A 26,638-nucleotide genomic window follows, 5' to 3' on the forward strand; every position below is an offset into this window, starting at 1 on the left:
GCTGGAGAATAGGGAGGTAGGAGGAGGCAGGGCTGGAGAATAGGGAGGTACAGGTAGGTAGGTAGGAGGCAGGGCTGGAGAATAAGGAGGTGGGGGGAGGCAGGGGCTGGAGAATAGGGAGGTATGGGGAGGCCAGGGGCTGGAGAATAGGGAGGTATGGGGAGGCCAGGGGCTGGAAAATAGGGAGGCAGGAGGCAGGGGCTGGAGAACAGGGAGGTAGAATCATCCCTGGTTAGGAGAGTGCACCTATCTAGGGTACGTCCCAAATGGCACTAAATACTTATATAGTGCACTACTTTTGACAGGAAGAAGAGGTGATGGGTGGGGTCTATAGTGTGGTGCAGGTAGAAGTGTGTCAGGTAGAAGAGGTGATGGGTGGGGTCTATAGTGCAGGTAGAAGTGTGTCAGGTAGAAGAGGTGATGGGTGTGGTACAAGATGGGACAGTAAACATCAGCTTGATAGACGGCAATAAGCATTTCATAGGACATAAAACACGATGTCATTAACCATAAAGTAAATGTCATAACCTTGACTTGCCCATTACATGCTGTCTCTACTCTCTCCAGTACTCATATTGCCATAAAAACCAAGGCTGGCAATACAACGTTGTAAAACACTTACCTATTGAAATGAATATAATGACATATAATACACTACGACAGGAAACCCTATTCCCTACGTAGTGCCCTACGTTTGACCAGAACCCTAAAGGTCCTTGGTCAAAACTAGTGCACTGTATAGGGGATAGGATGTTATTTAGGACATGTATTTATGGTCCCACAGGAGAACATGGTTCTGTTAGGAACATGTATTATGACTACATGACACTTATATGGAGTGGGGTTTATGGGACTGAGAGACTAGTCAGGATCGAGGGAAAGATGAATGGAGCAAAGTACAGAGAGATCCTTGATGAAAACCTACTCCAGAGTGCTCAGGACCTCAGACTGGGGTGAAGGTTCACCTTCCAACAGGACAACGACCCTAAGCACACAGCCAAGACAATGCAGGTGTTGCTTCGGGACATGTCTCTGCATGTCCTTGAGTGGCCCAGCCAGAGCCCGGACTTGAACTCGATTGAACATCTCTGGAGAGACCTGAAAATAGCTGTGCAGCAACACTCCCCATCCAACCTGACAGAGCTTGAGAGGATTAGCAGAGAAGAATGGGAGAAAATCCCCAAATACAGGTGTGCCAAGCCTGTAGCGTCATACCAAAGAAGCCTCAATGCTGTAATCACTGCCAAAGGTGCTTCACAAAGTACTGAGTAAAGGGTCTGAATACTTATGTGAAAGTGATATTTCCATTTGTTTTATTTTATACATTCTATAAAAATAAAAATAAAAGTTTTTGCTTTGTCATTATGGGGTATTGTGTGTGGATTGACAAGAGAAAAAAAACTATTTAATCCACTTTAGCATAAGGCTGTAACGTAGCAAAATGTGAAAAAGTCAAGGGTTCGCCATACTTTCCGAATGAACTGTATATATATATTGTTTTGTTGTTGCTAAAATTCACATTCTTTCACAATGATGGTTAAATAAAAACATTTCAAACGAGTTGGAAATGGTTTTAATACTCACCCACAACTTGGGATAACTGTATTAATCTCTTATAGCAGCATCTTGCTTTGTGGAGCGATTATTCCAACAAGATGCCAAATGTCATGCTTTCCACCTTTCCAACTCCGTCCAAGCACTCATGGTACTGTACAGCTCTGGTCCAAAGCGTTAGAGACCGTTCCTCCACTAATACTACAGCGGAAAATTGTTGTCGTCGCAGGATGGACCAGAGCGAGGGAATGTTCAGCAAGGTTTGTCTTGGCTCAGCGACAAGAGTATTGAGTCCCAAATGGCACCTTATTCCCCATTAAGTGCACTACAAAACCCTGGTCAGCTGAAGTGCACTATATAGGGCATAAGGTGCCATTTGGGACGAGGAAGAGAGAGGGTGGCCAGCTAAAGATTAATTAGTTCCTGTGTAAAGGATTAGAAAACACAGGAGAAATGTTCCCACAGAAACAGTACGTTTATATTATGTCTTATATACTACTGGAGTTACACTAGGATATACACTACTGGAGTTACACTAGGATATAAACTACTGGAGATACAATAGGATATAAACTACTGGAGTTACACTAGGATATAAACTACTGGAGTTAAACTAGGATATAAACTACTGGAGTTACACTGGGATATAAACTACTGGAGTTACACTGGGATATAAACTACTGGAGTTACACTAGGATATAAACTACTGGAGTTACACTATAAACTACTGGAGTTACACTATAAAACTACTGGAGTTACACTAGGATATAAACGACTGGAGTTACACTAGGATATAAACTTCTGGAGTTACACTAGGATATAAACTACTGGAGTTACACTATGATATAAACTACCGGAGTTATACTAGGATATAAACTACTGGAGTTACACTAGGATATAAACTACTGGAGTTACACTAGGATATACACTACTGGGGTTACACTAGGATATAAACTACTGGAGTTACACTATAAACTACTGGAGTTACACTATTAACTACTGGAGTTACACTAGGATATAAACTACTGGAGTTACAATAGGATATAAACTACTGGAGTTACACTATAAACTACTGGAGTTACACTATAAACTACTGGAGTTACACTAGGATATAAACTACTGGAGTTACACTATAAACTACTGGAGTTACACTAGGATATAAACTACTGGAGTTACACTATAAACTACTGCAGTTACACTAGGATATAAACTACTGGAGTTACACTAGGATATAAACTACTGGAGTTACTCTAGGATATAAACTACTGGAGTTACTCTAGGATATAAACTACTGGAGTTACACTATAAACTACTGGAGTTACACTATAAAAGTACTGGAGTTACACTAGGATATAAACTACTGGAGTTACACTAGGATATAAACTACTGGAGAAACACTAGGATATAAACTACTGGAGATACACTATAAACTACTGGAGTTACACTAGGAAATAAACTACAGGAGTTATACTATAAAACTATTGGAGTTACACTAGGATATAAACTACTGGAGTTACAATAGGATATAAACTACTGGAGTTACACTAGGATGTAAACTACTGGAGTTACACTAGGATATAAACTACTGGAGTTACACTAGGATATAAACTACTGGAGTTACACTAGGATATAAACTACTGGAGATACACTAGGATGTAAACTACTGGAGTTACACTAGGATATAAACTACTGGAGAAACACTAGGATATAAACTACTGGAGATACACTAGGATATAAACTACTGGAGTTACACTAGGATATAAACTACTGGAGTTACACTAGGATACAAACTACTGGAGTTACACTATAAAACGATCGGAGTTACACTAGGATATAAACTACTGGAGTTACACTAGGATATAAACTACTGGAGTTACACTAGGATATAAACTACTGGAGTTACACTAGGATATAAACTACTGGAGTTACACTATAAAACTACTGGAGTTACACTATAAAACTACTGGAGTTACACTAGGATATAAACTACTGGAGTTACACTATAAGCTACTGGAGTTACACTAGGATATAAACTACTGGAGTTACACTATAAACTACTGGAGTTACACTATAAAACTGCTGGAGTTACACTAGGATATAAGTTACTGGAGTTACACTAGGATATAAACTACTGGAGTTACACTAAAACTACTGGAGTTATACTAGGATATAAACTACTGGAGTTACACTAGGATATAAACTACTGGAGTTACACTAGGATATAAACTACTGGAGTTACACTATAAACTACTGGAGTTACACTAGGATATAAACTACTGGAGTTACACTAGGAAATAAACTACAGGAGTTATACTATAAAACTATTGGAGTTACACTAGGATATAAACTACTGGAGTTACAATAGGATATAAACTACTGGAGTTACACTAGGATATAAACTACTGGAGTTACACTAGGATATAAACTACTGGAGTTACACTAGGATATAAACTACTGGAGATACACTAGGATATAAACTACTGGAGTTACACTAGGATATAAACTACTGGAGAAACACTAGGATGTAAACTACTGGAGTTACACTAGGATATAAACTACTGGAGAAACACTAGGATATAAACTACAGGAGTTACACTAGGATATAAACTACTGGAGTTACACTAGGATACAAACTACTGGAGTTACACTATAAAACGATCGGAGTTACACTAGGATATAAACTACTGGAGTTACACTAGGATATAAACTACTGGAGTTACACTAGGATATAAACTACTGGAGTTACACTAGGATATAAACTACTGGAGTTACACTATAAAACTACTGGAGTTACACTATAAAACTACTGGAGTTACACTAGGATATAAACTACTGGAGTTACACTATAAGCTACTGGAGTTACACTAGGATATAAACTACTGGAGTTACACTATAAACTACTGGAGTTACACTATAAAACTGCTGGAGTTACACTAGGATATAAGTTACTGGAGTTACACTAGGATATAAACTACTGGAGTTACACTAAAACTACTGGAGTTACACTAGGATATAAACTACTGGAGTTACACTAGGATATAAACTACTGGAGTTACACTAGGATATAAACTACTGGAGTTACACTATAAACTACTGGAGTTACACTAGGATATAAACTACTGGAGTTACACTAGGATATAAACTACTGGAGTTACACTAGGATATAAACTACTGGAGTTACACTAGGATATAAACTACTGGAGTTACACTATAAACTACTGGAGTTACACTATAAACTACTGGAGTTACACTAGGATATAAACTACTGGAGACACACTAGGATATAAACTACTGGAGTTACACTAGGATATAAACTACTGGAGTTACACTATAAACTACTGGAGTTACACTAGGATATAAACTACTGGAGTTACACTATAAACTACTGGAGTTACACTAGGATATAAACTACTGGAGTTACACTATAAACTACTGCAGTTACACTAGGATATAAACTACTGGAGTTACACTAGGATATAAACTACTGGAGTTACTCTAGGATATAAACTACTGGAGTTACTCTAGGATATAAACTACTGGAGTTACACTATAAACTACTGGAGTTACACTATAAAAGTACTGGAGTTACACTAGGATATAAACTACTGGAGTTACACTAGGATATAAACTACTGGAGAAACACTAGGATATAAACTACTGGAGATACACTATAAACTACTGGAGTTACACTAGGATATAAACTACTGGAGTTACACTAGGATATAAACTACTGGAGTTACACTAGGATATAAACTACTGGAGTTACACTAGGATATAAACTACTGGAGTTACACTAGGATATAAACTACTGGAGAAACACTAGGATATAAACTACTGGAGATACAATAGGATATAAACTACTGGAGTTACACTAGGATATAAACTACTGGAGAAACACTAGGATATAAACTACTGGAGTTACACTAGGATATAAACTACTGGAGTTACACTAGGATATAAACTACAGGAGTTACACTAGGATATAAACTACTGGAGTTACACTAGGATACAAACTACTGGAGTTACACTATAAAACGATCGGAGTTACACTAGGATATAAACTACTGGAGTTACACTAGGATATAAACTACTGGAGTTACACTAGGATATAAACTACTGGAGTTACACTAGGATATAAACTACTGGAGTTACACTATAAAACTACTGGAGTTACACTATAAAACTACTGGAGTTACACTAGGATATAAACTACTGGAGTTACACTATAAGCTACTGGAGTTACACTAGGATATAAACTACTGGAGTTACACTATAAACTACTGGAGTTACACTATAAAACTGCTGGAGTTACACTAGGATATAAGTTACTGGAGTTACACTAGGATATAAACTACTGGAGTTACACTATAAACTACTGGAGTTACACTAGGATATAAACTACTGGAGTTACACTAATATAAACTACTGGAGTTACACTAGGATATAAACTACTGGAGTTACACTAGATATAAACTACTGGAGTTACACTAGGATATAAACTACTGGAGTTACACTAGGATATAAACTACTGGAGTTACACTATAAACTACTGGAGTTACACTAGGATATAAACTACTGGAGTTACACTATAAACTACTGGAGTTACACTAGGATATAAACTACTGGAGTTACACTAGGATATAAACTACTGGAGTTACTCTAGGATATAAACTACTGGAGTTACACTAGGATATAAACTACTGGAGTTACACTATAAACTACTGGAGTTACACTATAAAAGTACTGGAGTTACACTAGGATATAAACTACTGGAGTTACACTAGGATATAAACTACTGGAGAAACACTAGGATATAAACTACTGGAGATACACTATAAACTACAGGAGTTACACTAGGAAATAAACTACAGGAGTTACACTATAAACTAACTGAGTTACACTATAAACTACTGGAGTTACAATAGGATATAAACTACTGGAGTTACACTAGGACATAAACTGCTGGAGTTACACTAGGATATAAACTACTGGAGTTACACTATAAACTACTGGAGTGACACTATAAAACTACTGGAGTTACATTTAAACTACTGGAGTTACACTAGGATATAAACTACTGGAGTTACACTATAAAACGATCGGAGTTACACTAGGATATAAACTACTGGAGTTACACTAGGATATAAACTACTGGAGTTACACTAGGATATAAACTACTGGAGTTACACTAGGATATAAACTACTGGAGTTACACTATAAAACTACTGGAGTTACACTATAAAACTACTGGAGTTACACTAGGATATAAACTACTGGAGTTACACTAGGATATAAACTACTGGAGTTACACTATAAAACTACTGGAGTTACACTATAAAACTACTGGAGTTACACTAGGATATAAACTACTGGAGTTACACTATAAGCTACTGGAGTTACACTAGGATATAAACTACTGGAGTTACACTATAAACTACTGGAGTTACACTATAAAACTACTGGAGTTACACTAGGATATAAACTACTGGAGTTACACTAAAACTACTGGAGTTATACTAGGATATAAACTACTGGAGTTACACTAGGATATAAACTACTGGAGTTACACTAGGATATAAACTACTGGAGTTACACTATAAACTACTGGAGTTACACTAGGATATAAACTACTGGAGTTACACTAGGATATAAACTACTGGAGTTACACTAGGATATAAACTACTGGAGTTACACTAGGATATAAACTACTGGAGTTACACTATAAACTACTGGAGTTACACTATAAACTACTGGAGTTACACTAGGATATAAACTACTGGAGTTACACTATAAACTACTGGAGTTACACTAGGATATAAACCACTGGAGTTACACTAGGATATAAACTACTGGAGTTACTCTAGGATATAAACTACTGGAGTTACACTAGGATATAAACTACTGGAGTTACACTATAAACTACTGGAGTTACACTATAAAAGTACTGGAGTTACACTAGGATATAAACTACTGGAGTTACACTAGGATATAAACTACTGGAGAAACACTAGGATATAAACTACTGGAGATACACTATAAACTACTGGAGTTACACTAGGAAATAAACTACAGGAGTTACACTATAAACTACTGGAGTTACACTATAAACTACTGGAGTTACACTATAAAAGAACTGGAGTTACACTAGGATATAAACTACTGGAGTTACACTAGGATATAAACTACTGGAGATACACTATAAACTACTGGAGTTACACTAGGATATAAACTACAGGAGTTACACTAGGATATAACCCTACTGGAGTTACACTAGGATATAAACTACTGGAGTTACACTAGGATATAAACTACTGGAGATACACTAGGATATAAACTACTGGAGTTACACTAGGATATAAACTACTGGAGTTACACTAGGATATAAACTACTGGAGTTACACTATAAAACTACTGGAGTTACACTATAAAACTACTGGAGTTACACTAGGATATAAACTACTGGAGTTACACTAGGATATAAACTACTGGAGTTACACTATAAAACTACTGGAGTTACACTATAAAACTACTGGAGTTACACTAGGATATAAACTACTGGAGTTACACTATAAGCTACTGGAGTTACACTAGGATATAAACTACTGGAGTTACACTATAAACTACTGGAGTTACACTATAAAACTACTGGAGTTACACTAGGATATAAGTTACTGGAGTTACACTAGGATATAAACTACTGGAGTTACACTAATAAACTACTGGAGTTACACTAGGATATACACTACTATATACACTAGGACATAAACTGCTGGAGTTACACTAGGATATAAACTACTGGAGTTACACTATAAACTACTGGAGTTACACTATAAAACTACTGGAGTTACACTAGGATATAAACTACTGGAGTTACACTAGGATATAAACTACTGGAGTTACACTATAAACTACTGGAGTTACACTATAATCTACTGGAGTTACACTAGGATATAAACTACTGGAGTTACACTATAAACTACTGGAGATACACTAGGATATAAACCACTGGAGTTACACTAGGATATAAACTACTGGAGTTACTCTAGGATATAAACTACTGGAGTTACACTAGGATATAAACTACTGGAGTTACACTATAAACTACTGGAGTTACACTATAAAAGAACTGGAGTTACACTAGGATATAAACTACTGGAGTTACACTAGGATATAAACTACTGGAGAAACACTAGGATATAAACTACTGGAGATACACTATAAACTACTGGAGTTACACTAGGAAATAAACTACAGGAGTTACACTATAAACTAACTGAGTTACACTATAAACTACTGGAGTTACAATAGGATATAAACTACTGGAGTTACACTAGGATATAAACTACTGGAGTTACACTATAAACTACTGGAGTGACACTATAAAACTACTGGAGTTACATTTAAACTACTGGAGTTACACTAGGATATAAACTACTGGAGTTACACTATAAAACGATCGGAGTTACACTAGGATATAAACTACTGGAGTTACACTAGGATATAAACTACTGGAGTTACACTAGGATATAAACTACAGGAGTTACACTAGGATATAACCCTACTGGAGTTACACTAGGATATAAACTACTGGAGTTACACTAGGATATAAACTACTGGAGATACACTAGGATATAAACTACTGGAGTTACACTAGGATATAAACTACTGGAGTTACAATAGGATATAAACTACTGGAGTTACACTATAAAACTACTGGAGTTACACTATAAAACTACTGGAGTTACACTAGGATATAAACTACTGGAGTTACACTAGGATATAAACTACTGGAGTTACACTATAAAACTACTGGAGTTACACTATAAAACTACTGGAGTTACACTAGGATATAAACTACTGGAGTTACACTATAAGCTACTGGAGTTACACTAGGATATAAACTACTGGAGTTACACTATAAACTACTGGAGTTACACTAGGATAAAACTACTGGAGTTACACTAGGATATAAGTTACTGGAGTTACACTAGGATATAAACTACTGGAGTTACACTAGGACATAAACTGCTGGAGTTACACTAGGATATACACTACTATATACACTAGGACATAAACTGCTGGAGTTACACTAGGATATACACTACTGGAGTTACACTATAAACTACTGGAGTTACACTATAAAACTACTGGAGTTACACTAGGATATAAACTACTGGAGTTACACTAGGATATAAACTACTGGAGTTACACTATAAACTACTGGAGTTACACTATAAACTACTGGAGTTACACTAGGATATAAACTACTGGAGTTACACTATAAACTACTGGAGTTACACTAGGATATAAACTACTGGAGTTACACTAGGATATAAACTACTGGAGTTACTCTAGGATATAAACTACTGGAGTTACACTAGGATATAAACTACTGGAGTTACACTATAAACTACTGGAGTGACACTATAAAACTACTGGAGTTACATTTAAACTACTGGAGTTACACTAGGATATAAACTACTGGAGTTACACTATAAAACGATCGGAGTTACACTAGGATATAAACTACTGGAGTTACACTAGGATATAAACTACTGGAGTTACACTAGGATATAAACTACTGGAGTTACACTAGGATATAACCCTACTGGAGTTACACTAGGATATAAACTACTGGAGTTACACTAGGATATAAACTACTGGAGATACACTAGGATATAAACTACTGGAGTTACACTAGGATATAAACTACTGGAGTTACACTAGGATATAAACTACTGGAGTTACACTATAAAACTACTGGAGTTACACTATAAAACTACTGGAGTTACACTAGGATATAAACTACTGGAGTTACACTAGGATATAAACTACTGGAGTTACACTAGTAAAACTACTGGAGTTACACTATAAAACTACTGGAGTTACACTAGGATATAAACTACTGGAGTTACACTATAAGCTACTGGAGTTACACTAGGATATAAACTACTGGAGTTACACTAGGTTAAACTACTGGAGTTACACTAGATAAAACTACTGGAGTTACACTAGGATATAAACTACTGGAGTTACACTAGGATATAAACTACTGGAGTTACACTAGGATATAAACTACTGGAGTTACACTAGGATATAAACTACTGGAGTTACACTATTAAACTACTGGAGTTACACTATAAAACTACTGGAGTTACATTTAAACTACTGGAGTTACACTAGGATATAAACTACTGGAGTTACACTATAAAACTACCGGAGTTACACTAGGATATAAACTACTGGAGTTACACTAGGATATAAACTACTGGAGTTACACTAGGATATAAACTACTGGAGTTACACTAGGATATAAACTACTGGAGTTACACTATAAAACTACTGGAGTTACACTATAAAACTACTGGAGTTACACTAGGATATAAACTACTGGAGTTACACTAGGATATAAACTACTGGAGTTACACTATAAAACTACTGGAGTTACACTATAAAACTACTGGAGTTACACTAGGATATAAACTACTGGAGTTACACTATAAGCTACTGGAGTTACACTAGGATATAAACTACTGGAGTTACACTAGGATATAAACTACTGGAGTTACACTATAAAACTACTGGAGTTACACTAGGATATAAGTTACTGGAGTTACACTAGGATATAAACTACTGGAGTTACACTAAAACTACTGGAGTTATACTAGGATATAAACTACTGGAGTTATACTAGGATATAAACTACTGGAGTTACACTAGGATATAAACTACTGGAGTTACACTATAAACTACTGGAGTTACACTAGGATATAAACTACTGGAGTTACACTAGGATATAAACTACTGGAGTTACACTAGGATATAAACTACTGGAGTTACACTAGGATATAAACTACTGGAGTTACACTATAAACTACTGGAGTTACACTATAAACTACTGGAGTTACACTAGGATATAAACTACTGGAGTTACACTATAAACTACTGGAGTTACACTAGGATATAAACTACTGGAGTTACACTAGGATATAAACTACTGGAGTTACTCTAGGATATAAACTACTGGAGTTACACTAGGATATAAACTACTGGAGTTACACTATAAACTACTGGAGTTACACTATAAAAGAACTGGAGTTACACTAGGATATAAACTACTGGAGTTACACTAGGATATAAACTACTGGAGTTACACTAGGATATAAACTACTGGAGTTACACTATAAACTACTGGAGTTACACTAGGATATAAACTACTGGAGTGACACTAGGATATAAACTACTGGAGTTACTCTAGGATATAAACTACTGGAGTTACACTAGGATATAAACTACTGGAGTTACACTATAAACTACTGGAGTTACACTATAAAAGTACTGGAGTTACACTAGGATATAAACTACTGGAGTTACACTAGGATATAAACTACTGGAGAAACACTAGGATATAAACTACTGGAGATACACTAAATAAACTACTGGAGTTACACTAGGATATAAACTACTGGAGTTACACTATAAACTACTGAGTTACACTAATAAACTACTGGAGTTACAATAGGATATAAACTACTGGAGTTACACTAGGACATAAACTACTGGAGTTACACTAGGATATAAACTACTGGAGTTACACTATAAACTACTGGAGTTACACTATAAAACTACTGGAGTTACATTTAAACTACTGGAGTTACACTAGGATATAAACTACTGGAGTTACACTATAAAACTATCGGAGTTACACTAGGATATAAACTACTGGAGTTACACTAGGATATAAACTACTGGAGTTACACTAGGATATAAACTACTGGAGTTACACTAGGATATAAACTACTGGAGTTACACTAATAAAACTACTGGAGTTACACTAATAAAACTACTGGAGTTACACTAGGATATAAACTACTGGAGTTACACTAGGATATAAACTACTGGAGTTACACTATAAAACTACTGGAGTTACACTAATAAAACTACTGGAGTTACACTAGGATATAAACTACTGGAGTTACACTAATAAGCTACTGGAGTTACACTAGGATATAAACTACTGGAGTTACACTATAAACTACTGGAGTTACACTATAAAACTACTGGAGTTACACTAGGATATAAACTACTGGAGTTACACTAGGTAAACTACTGGAGTTACACTAGGATATAAACTACTGGAGTTACACTAGGATATAAACTACTGGAGTTACACTAGGATATAAACTACTGGAGTTACACTATAAACTACTGGAGTTACACTAGGATATAAACTACTGGAGTTACACTAGGATATAAACTACTGGAGTTACACTAGGATATAAACTACTGGAGTTACACTAGGATATAAACTACTGGAGTTACACTAGTATAAACTACTGGAGTTACACTATAAACTACTGGAGTTACACTAGGATATAAACTACTGGAGTTACACTAATAAACTACTGGAGTTACACTAGGATATAAACCACTGGAGTTACACTAGGATATAAACTACTGGAGTTACTCTAGGATATAAACTACTGGAGTTACACTAGGATATAAACTACTGGAGTTACACTATAAACTACTGGAGTTACACTATAAAAGTACTGGAGTTACACTAGGATATAAACTACTGGAGTTACACTAGGATATAAACTACTGGAGATACACTAGGATATAAACTACTGGAGATACACTATAAACTACTGGAGTTACACTAGGAAATAAACTACAGGAGTTACACTAGTAAACTACTGGAGTTACACTAATAAACTACTGGAGTTACACTATAAAAGAACTGGAGTTACACTAGGATATAAACTACTGGAGTTACACTAGGATATAAACTACTGGAGTTACACTAGGATATAAACTACTGGAGTTACACTAGGATATAAACTACTGGAGTTACACTAGGATATAAACTACTGGAGTTACACTAGGATATAAACTACTGGAGTTACACTAGGATATAAACTACTGGAGTTACACTAGGATATAAACCTACTGGAGTTACACTAGGATATAAACTACTGGAGTTACACTAGGATATAAACTACTGGAGATACACTAGGATATAAACTACTGGAGTTACACTAGGATATAAACTACTGGAGTTACAATAGGATATAAACTACTGGAGTTACACTATAAAACTACTGGAGTTACACTATAAAACTACTGGAGTTACACTAGGATATAATCTACTGGAGTTACACTAGGATATAAACTACTGGAGTTACACTATAAAACTACTGGAGTTACACTATAAAACTACTGGAGTTACACTAGGATATAAACTACTGGAGATACACTATAAGCTACTGGAGTTACACTAGGATATAAACTACTGGAGTTACACTATAAACTACTGGAGTTACACTATAAAACTACTGGAGTTACACTAGGATATAAGTTACTGGAGTTACACTAGGATATAAACTACTGGAGTTACACTAGGACATAAACTGCTGGAGTTACACTAGGATATACACTACTATATACACTAGGACATAAACTGCTGGAGTTACACTAGGATATACACTACTGGAGTTACACTAATTAAACTACTGGAGTTACACTAATATAAACTACTGGAGTTACACTAGGATATAAACTACTGGAGTTACACTAGGATATAAACTACTGGAGTTACACTATAAACTACTGGAGTTACACTATAATCTACTGGAGTTACACTAGGATATAAACTACTGGAGTTACACTATAAACTACTGGAGTTACACTAGGATATAAACTACTGGAGTTACACTAGGATATAAACTACTGGAGTTACTCTAGGATATAAACTACTGGAGTTACACTAGGATATAAACTACTGGAGTTACACTAATAAACTACTGGAGTTACACTAATAAAAGTACTGGAGTTACACTAGGATATAAACTACTGGAGTTACACTAGGATATAAACTACTGGAGAAACACTAGGATATAAACTAATGGAGATACACTATAAACTACTGGAGTTACACTAGGAAATAAACTACAGGAGTTACACTATAAACTAACTGAGTTACACTATAAACTACTGGAGTTACAATAGGATATAAACTACTGGAGTTACACTAGGATATAAACTACTGGAGTTACACTAATAAACTACTGGAGTTACACTATAAAACTACTGGAGTTACATTTAAACTACTGGAGTTACACTAGGATATAAACTACTGGAGTTACACTATAAAACGATCGGAGTTACACTAGGATATAAACTACTGGAGTTACACTAGGATATAAACTACTGGAGTTACACTAGGATATAAACTACTGGAGTTACACTAGGATATAAACCTACTGGAGTTACACTAGGATATAAACTACTGGAGATACACTAGGATATAAACTACTGGAGTTACACTAGGATATAAACTACTGGAGTTACAATAGGATATAAACTACTGGAGTTACAATAGGATATAAACTACTGGAGTTACACTATAAAACTACTGGAGTTACACTATAAAACTACTGGAGTTACACTAGGATATAAACTACTGGAGTTACACTAGGATATAAACTACTGGAGTTACACTATAAAACTACTGGAGTTACACTATAAAACTACTGGAGTTACACTAGGATATAAACTACTGGAGTTACACTATAAGCTACTGGAGTTACACTAGGATATAAACTACTGGAGTTACACTATAAACTACTGGAGTTACACTATAAAACTACTGGAGTTACACTAGGATATAAGTTACTGGAGTTACACTAGGATATAAACTACTGGAGTTACACTAGGATATAAACTACTGGAGATACACTAGGATATAAACTACTGTATACACTAGGATATAAACTACTGGAGTTACACTAGGATATAAACTACTGGAGTTACACTATAAACTACTGGAGTTACACTAGATAAAACTACTGGAGTTACACTAGGATATAAACTACTGGAGTTACACTAGGATATAAACTACTGGAGTTACACTAGTATAAACTACTGGAGTTACACTAGATTAAACTACTGGAGTTACACTAGGATATAAACTACTGGAGTTACACTATAAACTACTGGAGTTACACTAGGATATAAACTACTGGAGTTACACTAGGATATAAACTACTGGAGTTACACTAGGATATAAACTACTGGAGTTACACTAGGATATAAACTACTGGAGTTACACTATAAACTACTGGAGTGACACTATAAAACTACTGGAGTTACATTTAAACTACTGGAGTTACACTAGGATATAAACTACTGGAGTTACACTATAAAACGATCGGAGTTACACTAGGATATAAACTACTGGAGTTACACTAGGATATAAACTACTGGAGTTACACTAGGATATAAACTACTGGAGTTACACTAGGATATAAACTACTGGAGTTACACTAGGATATAAACTACTGGAGTTACACTAGGATATAAACTACTGGAGTTACAATAGGATATAAACTACTGGAGTTACAATAGGATATAAACTACTGGAGTTACACTATAAAACTACTGGAGTTACACTATAAAACTACTGGAGTTACACTAGGATATAAACTACTGGAGTTACACTAGGATATAAACTACTGGAGTTACACTATAAAACTACTGGAGTTACACTATAAAACTACTGGAGTTACACTAGGATATAAACTACTGGAGTTACACTATAAACTACTGGAGTTACACTAGGATATAAACTACTGGAGTTACACTATAAACTACTGGAGTTACACTATAAAACTACTGGAGTTACACTAGGATATAAACTACTGGAGTTACACTAGGATATAAACTACTGGAGTTACACTAGGACATAAACTACTGGAGTTACACTAGGATATAAACTACTGGAGTTACACTATAAACTACTGGAGTTACACTAATAAAACTACTGGAGTTACATTAATATAAACTACTGGAGTTACACTAGGATATAAACTACTGGAGTTACACTATAAAACTATCGGAGTTACACTAGGATATAAACTACTGGAGTTACACTAGGATATAAACTACTGGAGTTACACTAGGATATAAACTACTGGAGTTACACTAGGATATAAACTACTGGAGTTACACTATAAAACTACTGGAGTTACACTATAAAACTACTGGAGTTACACTAGGATATAAACTACTGGAGTTACACTAGGATATAAACTACTGGAGTTACACTATAAAACTACTGGAGTTACACTATAAAACTACTGGAGTTACACTAGGATATAAACTACTGGAGTTACACTATAAGCTACTGGAGTTACACTAGGATATAAACTACTGGAGTTACACTATAAACTACTGGAGTTACACTATAAAACTACTGGAGTTACACTAGGATATAAGTTACTGGAGTTACACTAGGATATAAACTACTGGAGTTACACTAAAACTACTGGAGTTACACTAGGATATAAACTACTGGAGTTACACTAGGATATAAACTACTGGAGTTACACTAGGATATAAACTACTGGAGTTACACTATAAACTACTGGAGTTACACTAGGATATAAACTACTGGAGTTACACTAGGATATAAACTACTGGAGTTACACTAGGATATAAACTACTGGAGTTACACTAGGATATAAACTACTGGAGTTACACTATAAACTACTGGAGTTACACTATAAACTACTGGAGTTACACTAGGATATAAACTACTGGAGTTACACTATAAACTACTGGAGTTACACTAGGATATAAACTACTGGAGTTACACTAGGATATAAACTACTGGAGTTACTCTAGGATATAAACTACTGGAGTTACACTAGGATATAAACTACTGGAGTTACACTATAAACTACTGGAGTTACACTATAAAAGTACTGGAGTTACACTAGGATATAAACTACTGGAGTTACACTAGGATATAAACTACTGGAGAAACACTAGGATATAAACTACTGGAGATACACTATAAACTACTGGAGTTACACTAGGAAATAAACTACAGGAGTTACACTATAAACTAACTGAGTTACACTATAAACTACTGGAGTTACAATAGGATATAAACTACTGGAGTTACACTAGGATATAAACTACTGGAGTTACACTATAAACTACTGGAGTTACACTATAAAAATACTGGAGTTACATTTAAACTACTGGAGTTACACTAGGATATAAACTACTGGAGTTACACTATAAAACGATCGGAGTTACACTAGGATATAAACTACTGGAGTTACACTAGGATATAAACTACTGGAGTTACACTAGGATATAAACTACTGGAGTTACACTAGGATATAAACCTACTGGAGTTACACTAGGATATAAACTACTGGAGTTACACTAGGATATAAACTACTGGAGATACACTAGGATATAAACTACTGGAGTTACACTAGGATATAAACTACTGGAGTTACAATAGGATATAAACTACTGGAGTTACACTATAAAACTACTGGAGTTACACTATAAAACTACTGGAGTTACACTAGGATATAAACTACTGGAGTTACACTAGGATATAAACTACTGGAGTTACACTATAAAACTACTGGAGTTACACTATAAAACTACTGGAGTTACACTAGGATATAAACTACTGGAGATACACTATAAGCTACTGGAGTTACACTAGGATATAAACTACTGGAGTTACACTATAAACTACTGGAGTTACACTAGGATATAAACTACTGGAGTTACACTAGGATATAAATTACTGGAGTTACACTAGGATATAAACTACTGGAGTTACACTAAAACTACTGGAGTTACACTAGGATATAAACTACTGGAGTTATACTAGGATATAAACTACTGGAGTTACACTAGGATATAAACTACTGGAGTTACACTATAAACTACTGGAGTTACACTAGGATATAAACTACTGGATTTACACTAGGATATAAACTACTGGAGTTACACTAGGATATAAACTACTGGAGTTACACTATAAACTACTGGAGTTACACTAGGATATAAACTACTGGAGTTACACTATAAACTACTGGAGTTACACTAGGATATAAACTACTGGAGTTACACTAGGATATAAACTACTGGAGTTACACTAGGATATAAACTACTGGAGTTACACTAGGATATAAACTACTGGAGTTACTCTAGGATATAAACTACTGGAGTTACACTAGGATATAAACTACTGGAGTTACACTATAAACTACTGGAGTTACACTATAAAAGTACTGGAGTTACACTAGGATATAAACTACTGGAGTTACACTAGGATATAAACTACTGGAGAAACATTAGGATATAAACTACTGGAGATACACTATAAACTACTGGAGTTACACTAGGATATAAACTACTGGAGTTACACTAGGATATAAACTACTGGAGTTACACTAGGATATAAACTACTGGAGTTACACTAGGATATAAACTACTGGAGTTACACTAGGATATAAACTACTGGAGATACACTAGGATATAAACTACTGGAGTTACACTAGGATATAAACTACTGGAGAAACACTAGGATATAAACTACTGGAGTTACACTAGGATATAAACTACTGGAGTTACACTAGGATATAAACTACTGGAGTTACACTAGGATATAAACTACTGGAGTTACACTAGGATATAAACTACTGGAGTTACACTAGGATATAAACTACTGGAGAAACACTAGGATATTAACTACTGGAGATACACTATAAACTACTGGAGTTACACTAGGAAATAAACTACAGGAGTTATGCTATAAAACTATTGGAGTTACACTAGGATATAAACTACTGGAGTTACACTAGGATATAAACTACTGGAGTTACACTAGGATATAAACTACTGGAGTTACACTATAAACTACTGGAGTTACAATAGGATAAAAACTATTGGAGTTACACTATAAACTACTGGAGTTACAATATAAACTACTGGAGTTACACTAGGATATAAAACAACTGGAGTTACACTAGGATATAAACTACTGGAGTTACACTAGGATATAAAGTACTGGAGTTACACTATAAAACTACTGGAGTTACACTATAAACTACTGGAGTTACACTAGGATATAAAGTACTGGAGTTACACTAAAAAACTACTGGAGTTACACTAGGATATAAACCACTGGAGTTACACTGGGATATATACTACTGGAGTTACACTGGGATATAAACTACCTGAGTTACACTAGGATATAAACTACTGGAGTTACACTAGGATATAAACTACAGGAGTTACACTAGGATATAAACTACTGGAGTTACACTATAAACTACTGGAGTTACACTAGGATATAAACCACTGGAGTTACACTGGGATATATACTACTGGAGTTACACTGGGATATAAACTACTGGAGTTACACTAGGATATAAACTACTGGAGTTACACTATAAACTACTGGAGTGACACTATAAAACTACTGGAGTTACATTTAAACTACTGGAGTTACACTAGGATATAAACTACTGGAGTTACACTATAAAACGATCGGAGTTACACTAGGATATAAACTACTGGAGTTACACTAGGATATAAACTACTGGAGTTACACTAGGATATAAACTACTGGAGTTACACTAGGATATAAACTACTGGAGTTACACTAGGATATAAACTACTGGAGTTACACTAGGTAAACTACTGGAGTTACACTAGGATATAAACTACTGGAGTTACACTAGATTAAACTACTGGAGTTACACTAGGATATAAACTACTGGAGTTACACTAGGATATAAACTACTGGAGTTACACTAGGATATAAACTACTGGAGTTACTCTAGGATATAAACTACTGGAGTTACACTAGGATATAAACTACTGGAGATACACTATAAACTACTGGAGTTACACTAGGATATAAACTACTGGAGTTACACTAGGATATAAACTACTGGAGTTACACTAGGATATAAACTACTGGAGTTACACTAGGATATAAACTACTGGAGTTACACTAGGATATAAACTACTGGAGTTACACTAGGATATAAACTACTGGAGTTACACTAGGATATAAACTACTGGAGTTACACTAGGATATAAACTACTGGAGTTACACTAGGATATAAACTACTGGAGTTACACTAGGATATAAACTACTGGAGTTACACTAGGATATAAACTACTGGAGTTACACTATAAACTACTGGAGTTACACTAGGATATAAACTACTGGAGTTATACTATAAAACTATTGGAGTTACACTAGGATACAAACTACTGGAGTTACACTATAAAACGATCGGAGTTACACTAGGATATAAACTACTGGAGTTACACTAGGATACAAACTACTGGAGTTACACTATAAAACGATCGGAGTTACACTAGGATATAAACTACTGGAGTTACACTAGGATATAAACTACTGGAGTTACACTAGGATATAAACTACTGGAGTTACACTAGGATATAAACTACTGGAGTTACACTATAAAACTACTGGAGTTACACTATAAAACTACTGGAGTTACACTAGGATATAAACTACTGGAGTTACACTATAAGCTACTGGAGTTACACTAGGATATAAACTACTGGAGTTACACTATAAACTACTGGAGTTACACTATAAAACTGCTGGAGTTACACTAGGATATAAGTTACTGGAGTTACACTAGGATATAAACTACTGGAGTTACACTAAAACTACTGGAGTTATACTAGGATATAAACTACTGGAGTTATACTAGGATATAAACTACTGGAGTTACACTAGGATATAAACTACTGGAGTTACACTAGGATATAAACTACTGGAGTTACACTAGGATATAAACTACTGGAGTTACACTAGGATATAAACTACTGGAGTTACACTAGGATATAAACTACTGGAGTTACACTAGGATATAAACTACTGGAGTTACACTAGATTAAACTACTGGAGTTACACTAGAATAAACTACTGGAGTTACACTAGGATATAAACTACTGGAGTTACACTAGTTAAACTACTGGAGTTACACTAGGATATAAACTACTGGAGTTACACTAGGATATAAACTACTGGAGTTACTCTAGGATATAAACTACTGGAGTTACACTAGGATATAAACTACTGGAGTTACACTAGATAAACTACTGGAGTTACACTAATAAAAGTACTGGAGTTACACTAGGATATAAACTACTGGAGTTACACTAGGATATAAACTACTGGAGTAACACTAGGATATAAACTACTGGAGATACACTAGGATAAACTACTGGAGTTACACTAGGATATAAACTACTGGAGTTACACTATAAACTACTGAGTTACACTAGATATAAACTACTGGAGTTACACTAGGATATAAACTACTGGAGTTACACTAGGACATAAACTACTGGAGTTACACTAGGATATAAACTACTGGAGTTACACTATAAACTACTGGAGTTACACTAGGATATAAACTACTGGAGTTACACTATTAAACTACTGGAGTTACACTAGGATATAAACTACTGGAGTTACACTATAAAACGATCGGAGTTACACTAGGATATAAACTACTGGAGTTACACTAGGATATAAACTACTGGAGTTACACTAGGATATAAACTACTGGAGTTACACTAATAAAACTACTGGAGTTACACTAATAAAACTACTGGAGTTACACTAGGATATAAACTACTGGAGTTACACTAGGATATAAACTACTGGAGTTACACTATAAAACTACTGGAGTTACACTATAAAACTACTGGAGTTACACTAGGATATAAACTACTGGAGTTACACTATAAAACTACTGGAGTTACACTAGGATATAAACTACTGGAGTTACACTAGGATATAAACTACTGGAGTTACACTATAAAACTACTGGAGTTACACTAGGATATAAACTACTGGAGTTACACTAGGATATAAACTACTGGAGTTACACTATAAACTACTGGAGTTATACTAGGATATAAACTACTGGAGTTACACTAGGATATAAACTACTGGAGATACACTAGGATATAAACTACTGGAGTTACACTATAAACTACTGGAGTTACACTAGGATATAAACTACTGGAGTTACACTAGGATATAAACTACTGGAGTTACACTATAAACTACTGGAGTTACACTATAAACTACTGGAGTTACACTAGGATATAAACTACTGGAGTTACACTAGGATATAAACTACTGGAGTTACACTAGGATATAAACTACTGGAGTTACACTAGGATATAAACTACTGGAGTTACTCTAGGATATAAACTACTGGAGTTACACTAGGATATAAACTACTGGAGTTACACTATAAACTACTGGAGTTACACTATAAAAGTACTGGAGTTACACTAGGATATAAACTACTGGAGTTACACTAGGATATAAACTACTGGAGTTACACTAGGATATAAACTACTGGAGTTACACTATAAACTACTGGAGTTACACTAGGATATAAACTACTGGAGTTACACTATAAACTACTGAGTTACACTATAAACTACTGGAGTTACACTAGGATATAAACTACTGGAGTTACACTAGGATATAAACTACTGGAGTTACACTATAAACTACTGGAGTTACACTATAAAACTACTGGAGTTACACTAGATTAAACTACTGGAGTTACACTAGGATATAAACTACTGGAGTTACACTATAAAACTATCGGAGTTACACTAGGATATAAACTACTGGAGTTACACTAGGATATAAACTACTGGAGTTACACTAGGATATAAACTACTGGAGTTACACTAGGATATAACCCTACTGGAGTTACACTAGGATATAAACTACTGCAGTTACACTAGGATATAAACTACTGGAGTTACAATAGGATATAAACTACTGGAGTTACACTAGGATATAAACTACTGGAGTTACAATAGGATATAAACTACTGGAGTTACACTATAAAACTACTGGAGTTACACTATAAAACTACTGGAGTTACACTAGGATATAAACTACTGGAGTTACACTAGGATATAAACTACTGGAGTTACACTATAAAACTACTGGATTTACACTATAAAACTACTGGAGTTACACTAGGATATAAACTACTGGAGTTACACTATAAACTACTGGAGTTACACTAGGATATAAACTACTGGAGTTACACTAGATAAACTACTGGAGTTACACTATAAAACTACTGGAGTTACACTAGGATATAAACTACTGGAGTTACACTAGGATATAAACTACTGGAGTTACACTAGGTTAAACTACTGGAGTTACACTAGGATATAAACTACTGGAGTTATACTAGGATATAAACTACTGGAGTTACACTAGGATATAAACTACTGGAGTTACACTAGGATAAACTACTGGAGTTACACTAGGATATAAACTACTGGAGTTACACTAGGATATAAACTACTGGAGTTACACTAGGATATAAACTACTGGAGTTGCACTATAAACTACTGTAGTTACACTAGGATATAAACTACTGGAGTTACACTATAAACTACTGGAGTTACACTAAGATATAAACTACTGGAGTTACACTATAAACTACTGGAGTTACACTAGGATATAAACTACTGGAGTTACACTAGGATATAAACTACTGGAGTTACTCTAGGATATAAACTACTGGAGTTACACTAGGATATAAACTACTGGAGTTACACTATAAACTACTGGAGTTACACTATAAAACTACTGGAGTTACACTAGGATATAAACTACTGGAGTTACACTAGGATATAAACTACTGGAGTTACACTAGGATATAAACTACTGGAGTTACACTATAAAACTACTGGAGTTACACTAGGATATAAACTACTGGAGTTACACTAGGATATAAACTACTGGAGTTACACTAATATAAACTACTGGAGTTACACTAGGATATAAACTACTGGAGTTACACTAGGATATAAACTACTGGAGTTACACTAGATAAAACTACTGGAGTTACACTAGGATATAAGCTACTGGAGTTACACTAGGATATAAACTACTGGAGTTACACTAGTATAAACTACTGGAGTTACACTAGGATATAAACTACTGGAGTTACACTAGGATATAAACTACTGGAGTTACACTAGGATATAAACTACTGGAGTTACACTAGATATAAACTACTGGAGTTACACTAGGATATAAACTACTGGAGTTACACTAGGATATAAACTACTGGAGTTACACTAGGATATAAACTACTGGAGTTACACTAGGATATAAACTACTGGAGTTACACTAGGATATAAACTACTGGAGTTACACTATAAACTACTGGAGTTACACTAGGATATAAACTACTGGAGTTACACTATAAACTACTGGAGTTACACTAGGATATAAACTACTGGAGTTACACTAGGATATAAACTACTGGAGTTACTCTAGGATATAAACTACTGGAGTTACACTAGGATATAAACTACTGGAGTTACACTATAAACTACTGGAGTTACACTATAAACTACTGGAGTTACACTATAAAAGTACTGGAGTTACACTAGGACATAAACTACTGGAGTTACACTAGGATATAAACTACTGGAGTTACACTATAAACTACTGGAGTTACACTAATAAAACTACTGGAGTTACACTATAAACTACCGGAGTTACACTAGGAAATAAACTACAGGAGTTATACCATAAAACTATTGGAGTTACACTAGGATATAAACTACTGGAGTTACACTAGGATATAAACTACTGGAGTTACACTAGGATATAAACTACTGGAGTTACACTAGGATATAAACTACTGGAGTTACACTAGGATATAAACTACTGGAGTTACACTAGGATAAAACTACTGGAGTTACACTAGGATATAAACTACTGGAGTTACACTAGGATATAAACTACTGGAGTTACACTAATAAAACTACTGGAGTTACACTAGGCTATAAAACTACTGGAGTTACACTAGGATATAAACTACTGGAGTTACACTAGGATTAAACTACTGGAGTTACACTAGGATATAAACTACTGGAGTTACACTAGATAAACTACTGGAGTTACACTAATAAAACTACTGGAGTTAAACTAGGATATAAACTACTGGAGTTACACTAGGATATAAACTACTGGAGTTACACTATAAACTACTGGAGTTACACTAGGATATAAACTACTGGAGTTACACTAGGATATAAACTACTGGAGTTACACTAGGATATAAACTACTGGAGTTACACTAGGATATAAACTACTGGAGTTACACTAGGATATAAACTACTGGAGTTACACTAGGATATAAACTACTGGAGTTACACTATAAAACTACTGGAGTTACACTATAAACTACTGGAGTTACACTAGGATATAAACTACTGGAGTTACACTAGAAAACTACTGGAGTTACACTAGGATATAAACTACTGGAGTTACACTAGGATATAAACTACTGGAGTTACTCTAGGATATAAACTACTGGAGTTACACTAGGATATAAACTACTGGAGTTACACTATAAACTACTGGAGTTACACTAATAAAAGTACTGGAGTTACACTAGGATATAAACTACTGGAGTTACACTAGGATATAAACTACTGGAGATACACTAGGATATAAACTACTGGAGTTACACTAATAAACTACTGGAGTTACACTAGGATATAAACTACTGGAGTTACACTATAAACTAACTGAGTTACACTAATAAACTACTGGAGTTACACTAGGATATAAACTACTGGAGTTACACTAGGATATAAACTACTGGAGTTACACTATAAACTACTGGAGTTACACTATAAAACTACTGGAGTTACACTTAAACTACTGGAGTTACACTAGGATATAAACTACTGGAGTTACACTATAAAACGATCGGAGTTACACTAGGATATAAACTACTGGAGTTACACTAGGATATAAACTACTGGAGTTACACTAGGATATAAACTACTGGAGTTACACTAGGATATAAACTACTGGAGTTACACTAGGATATAAACTACTGGAGTTACACTAGGATATAAACTACTGGAGATACACTAGGATATAAACTACTGGAGTTACACTAGGATATAAACTACTGGAGTTACAATAGGATATAAACTACTGGAGTTACACTAATAAAACTACTGGAGTTACACTATAAAACTACTGGAGTTACACTAGGATATAAACTACTGGAGTTACACTAGGATATAAACTACTGGAGTTACACTATAAAACTACTGGAGTTACACTATAAAACTACTGGAGTTACACTAGGATATAAACTACTGGAGTTACACTATAAACTACTGGAGTTAC

At 34.9% G+C, this 26,638-nt stretch overlaps 1 protein-coding gene across 7 annotated transcripts in view; it reads right to left on the reverse strand.

Annotated features, from left to right (window-relative positions):
• bat1 (HLA-B associated transcript 1) overlaps nucleotides 1-26,638 on the reverse strand; it is a 132,480-nt gene that overhangs the window by 46,802 nt on the left and 59,040 nt on the right. For 3 of the 7 annotated variants that reach the window (XM_045707948.1, XM_045707956.1, XM_045707955.1), the window contains exon 1: nucleotides 1,585-1,869. The exons of 3 other annotated variants lie outside the window; for them this stretch is intronic. The gene's annotated coding sequence lies outside the window, so the exon portion shown is untranslated. 7 annotated transcript variants of the gene reach the window in all.

This window comes from Salmo salar, chromosome ssa26 (assembly GCF_905237065.1).
Source record: "Salmo salar chromosome ssa26, Ssal_v3.1, whole genome shotgun sequence".
NCBI lineage: Eukaryota > Metazoa > Chordata > Actinopteri > Salmoniformes > Salmonidae > Salmo > Salmo salar.